The following is a 5618-nucleotide window of genomic DNA, read 5'->3' on the forward strand; positions in this document are numbered from 1 at the left end:
GCTGCTGATTGTCAGTAAGTAGGAAATCGTTTTGATATTAAAGGCCTGCGGTTTGACGATATGACAGTTACTTTCTTTGTGATTGAAGCATTGTGCGCTGCGACGCCATTACTGATACAGGGTGTTCATTTAATGTTTCGATTTTGCAATTATGTATTCGTCATGAAAATATGGGATGTTGCGTCAAGAAATATAATATAATTACGTAAGTATTGAACAAGCATTACGTAGATCAATAATACCTACTATTGTATTTTTATTTTTTCTACTACTTACTACAAGTTCGTTGGAATGATTTTGAATCAAAAAAATAATTGAATTAGCTAGTTGTATAGGTATTTAGGAAGTGACCCGCCTGCATAGACGACTGGACATCATGATAAACACAGTATCTTACACAGTTGCAATAAGTGCTATTTTGCGACAAAAACTGCCTGCAATTGTTCATTTCACCCTTCAAATAAGTATTAAAGAATAGAATTAAAAATTATATGCTATGAAGTACTCTGGAAGTTCTAGAACACACTGCGACTACCAACCATAGGCATCATCTGGCGACAGTAAAAATTCAAATCGAAAGCAAACGCCCTGTATAGTGAAGATAGCAAACAAATCTTCTTGGGATTATTGCGCGGTCTGGCTGCGCAGGAGCTGCGGTCGCAATGAAAGTGTTGCACCATAGCGCATCGTTTGGGACGTATAGCGGTTATTGTTACATTGTTATGCCTAGAGGCATATTCGTAGAATGGGTTTGTTTTCGTTCCAGCCGAAGACGTCCACTGCTAGACAAAGGCCTCCCCCAAGGATTTCCACAAAGACCGGTACTGCACCGCTCGCATCCAGGCACATCCCAAGAGCTTTACCAGATTGTTGGTCCACCTAGTGGGAGGCCTGCCCACGCTACGTCTTCCGGCTCGTGGTCGCCACTCAAGAACTTTCCTACCCCGTAGAATGGGTAAAAGTATGCTACTTTTTAGGTTCAGTAAATTCGGAAAATAATAGGTGATTACGCATGCCAGAAAACCTGGCGTTGTTGGGGGCTCTTAGCACATCAAAACGTGAGTGAATTTAGAAAATATCGTTTCTCAATTAAACCCGTTGGAGAGTGAATATCGATTGTTTGGAAGAATGGGAGCTTTCACGCCATAGTTCAGTGCGACATGTTGATATGCAAGTGCGATATCAAATGTCTAGGTCTGGAGGTCCTGCCAAGGAAAGTTATGGGCACAGTTAATCTTAAATTGTATTTTGATTATAAAAAACAATCCAATGATATAGTACGTATAAGTACTTATATGCTCTACATTCAGTTGTTCACTTGTTCAGTACCTACTTAGTCATAGATGATAGTTTTTACTTTTTCATATGTGATGATCAGTGTGACGAACTAATTGATGTATCATGAAATCTGCATCATGCTAAATAGGCAGTATAGTCCGCATCATAAAATAGGTGGTAATAACAAGAAAGTTTAGAACTAAATAACACGTTTGTATACAATTTTAGTCGTTTCTGAATATGTAATTGGTATAACGACAATACTTTCAATAGCTACGAGTAACAATTAATACTAGTTCAGAGCCAGTGGTATAAATCTATGACTTTATGGCGCTAGAGCGGCAAAAAGTTACGAGCACTAATTGATAGGAAAGCGTGATACCATGTGTAAGTCACACGGAAGTTCTCATGGTACTGTATGTATTGTAGTATGTGATTTCTTGGAAAGCATGCAACTGTAATATTATCAAAGTATTGTTGCTTGATAAAAAAAAGTTATAAAATTGGTGGACTCACTTTTTTATAGAGTTTTAAAACAATCAGTCGAATTGTGAGACTACAAGTAGAGCAAAATAATAGTAGATAAAAATACTCTTACAGTGTGTCTTTGGAATAATTAGCGATTCGATTTTTGTTATTACATAATATCTCAACTCAAATCTATACTAATGCGAAATTAACTCTGTCTGCTTTCACGCCTAAACCACTGAACCGATTTTGATTAAATTTGGCATAGAGATAGTTTGAGTCCTGGGAAAGGACATAGGATAGTTTTTATCCCGATTTTTGAAACAGGACGCGCGCGATAAAGTTTTTCTGTGACAGACAAAATTCCACGCGGGCGAAGCCGCGGGCGGAGAGCTAGGTAGTCATTAATTTAGAAAACCCAGAACCAAACTAAGACTATTGAGACGAGACGTGTTTATAAGTTACAGAATTGTAACCATTTCTTTGTTAATAAATCTAATTAATTTTATTACATGTTTGAGTGTACACTTGTATAGATTGCAACGAGAAGAACCATTATCGTCGATTGTACGGTGTCCACGGTCTGATTGACTCGTAATGTTCTAAAGAATCATTAAACCTTCGGCCGAACCAACGCGTTCAGCTCGCGCCAGCGATTTCAATGGCGATCACTGCTCGGCGACACCAATAATAACAGAACGTGTTGATATGTGAACTCATCGCTAATTCATACACGACATCTGATCGTCATTGCGCACGCAGGCTGCACGCGTTGGTTTGGCCAAACCTTAAGAAATACACACGATTACGATTGAAGCAATTTCTCGTGGGAGATGTCCAGTGTCAATACCAGTAATAGGATCACAACATTTTATTTATTTACTAATGAAGAAAACCAACGGTGTAACAAAGAGAAATTTAGCAGTTAGTAAAGTTAATTTAATAGGTTATTCTTTAATAGAACAGTATTCTTTAACTCAAATAAGCAGACATATTTTTAAAGATAAACTAAACTCATTAAAATTAAAATAACTTTTAATTAGCTAAGAGCCCAATAATTACATTCAAAGTTATACAACAGAAACAAGTAATGTTAAAATATTTTTATTTGCATTATACATTAATCTTCATTTCTACATATTTATACAGTTTTAACATATTCCTCAATTTGCCTCTGGTAAATTAGAAAGGGTCATGCTCCTACAATGGAGACTGCATGACTTGATGAATATGTACTGTTAATTATGAAAAATCTAAAACGTTAAAATAACGGTATAGTTGTGGCCAATGAGTTGCTGTCATAGTGACATTGACAATACGTCAATGTCACGCTAGCATCAAACGTCAGAATAGAGGGACGCGCGGAGACGACTCCGCGCGCTTTTGTGCTAAGTGATGAAATGTATCTAAAATAAGGCAATATAATGTGAAAGATGAGTATCCAGTGTTTTATTTATGAGAATAGATCGACCGGCCCTTAATAGTACCTACCAAAAACATACTTACAGTTAGCAAAGAACTCGGTGACACTGGTCAAGTGGTCAGTCAATGGACTTATAACGTTTAAACGATTATAACGTTTTATTTTCATAAAATTAAATACACCCGAGAAACCATTACTAAGAATACGAAAGTAATTACCGAGCATGTTAGTGATCGAGTTTTGTGCGAGTTTTGAGACCGTTCTGCGATATTTCTCTTTCTCGAGCTATGTTATTGAAGCAGGTAGTAATCAGGACTATGAAATATCTATACTGCCTACATCATCATCATCATCATCTCAGCCATAGGACGGCCACTGCTGAACAGCCTCCCCCAATGCTTTCCATGTTGCCCGGTTGGTAGCGGCCTGCGTCCAGCGCTTTCCTGCTACCTTTATGTTGTCGTCGGTAAAAATTGTGGATAGACGTCACACTGCTTGTCTTCATTGAAAATAAAAACACAATATCAAATCTTTTATTCAGGACTAGGGCCTTTCCAGGGCGCTCAGCGCTCATACGGGCCCCTACCACCACTTCGGGATAACGGGCTGGTGTTGAGAAGAAGTGGAGGAAGAAACTCAGTCACCTCTTTCACAATTTGCTGTAGTGATTCTTGCCCAGAATAATAAAGTCTTAACCCTACAGTGGTCGCGTGGATTACACCCGTAATCCACTCGTGCAAATTGTCGAATATTTTGAAATCGGTCAACGCGATCGTTTTGATACTTCGTGTACTTTAAGTTGCATAGTCGAAGATCACACTTAATGACGTGTGAGCGCCAGGTCGCTTGTGGATGTGTCGCAGGAGCCCCGTAAATGCCAATGGTCTACCCGTGTAATCCGCGCGACCAATTACGTAAGTATTTTTTAAGTTACCTTTTTTACTTAATGTGTTTGTTTTTGCATTATTAGTGTAAATTAATGCTTTGTAATAAATAATTACGGCATAGGTATGTATTTACATTTGTGTTTTCAATAAAATCATTATATTTCAGATAAAAATCATGAACAATAGACAAAAAACACAAATTGCGGAATGGCTAGAAGTAATTGACAATGAAAGCGTATCTTCTAGCGACTCTTCGGTTTCTGATGAAGAAGTGCACATTCTTCCACAAGGGAACAAGTTTCTCAGACCAGTGATTAGCCATCTAACTCAGAACCATCACAGCGGAGTTTTTTAGGTCGCTACTTTGACTGCGGAAGAAAGCGAAATAAAAGTTCTGGAAATACTTGTAATTCGTGCAACAAATTTATTTGTCCTTATCATTCCATGATGGCCTGTATCTCTTTTTCAAAATATAATTAATAAATAAGTGCAATTAGTACTGAATAATTTCTAAACTGCCACAGTTGACATTTTCTTGATAAAAAATGATGATTTTTATGTTTTGGTTAATTTATAAAAACTGAGAAGAACTGCTCGTTTCTTTGTTTGATTATTTCATTAACTAATACATAACAATAAATATAAAAAATAAAGAAATATATTTTTATAAAGAGATGTCTTCTTTTTTTACTCTATAAAATGGCTTACGCATGTAATCCACGCGACCATTTACGTAATATTTTAGAGCGCGACCACCGTAGGGTTAATGAGCTCCGCAATGCATAATGCAAATGAAGAGATAAGATCCACCAATAAAGAGATAGTTAGTTCATGTCTTATTTGAATTAAGAAAGATATAAGTAGAAGTCAATCAAATTATAAGATAAAGCCGTATTCTTTGAAGATAATAATGAAGCTTTCTAAAAGCTTCACAAAGGAAACGATAACGTTAACGTTATACACAAAGGTTTATACTCTATAATGGTATATCGCCAAGTCATTAGCTATTCACATCAAAGTCCGTAGGCATACATGGCCGAACAATACCGGCCATGATATAACTACTGACCAACTTACTTTGCGGTCAAAAAACACGTTTGGTCATACCGAATCAAAGCGAAGAAAGTCCAATCTATTGGAAAATGTAATGTGCCGTAACTCGACCTCTATAGCTTTCATAACAATGTCATAACACCTTTAATCTGTGAAAGCATCTTCGTACGAAAATTGTAGTATCATCGCATCTTATTTTTGCAAACAAACATTTATTTGCTGCAGCTGAAATGATACCTGGCATTGAAGCCGTAGAGGTAAGGCACATTTTTGTCCATAAGCAAATAGAAGAGGTGCAAAGTTAAAGTTTCGAGTTAAACTCTTCAATAGTTTTACGCAACGGGATTGTTAGGGCCATTGTCGATGATGACGATAAGTAGATGACTTATCAAAATGTGACCGATGATGGGTGACCCAGCGGTGAAAGTCGCGAGTTCCGGCAGCATCTGACACCTGTAAATATGAGATGAGTGTGCCTGTGTGCGTGTATAGTATGCGCACGCGCTCAC

Source organism: Ostrinia furnacalis, unplaced genomic scaffold (genome assembly GCF_004193835.3).
Source record: "Ostrinia furnacalis isolate ACB-3 unplaced genomic scaffold, ASM419383v2 OfSCF2663, whole genome shotgun sequence".
In the NCBI taxonomy this organism is placed as follows: Eukaryota; Metazoa; Arthropoda; class Insecta; order Lepidoptera; family Crambidae; genus Ostrinia; species Ostrinia furnacalis.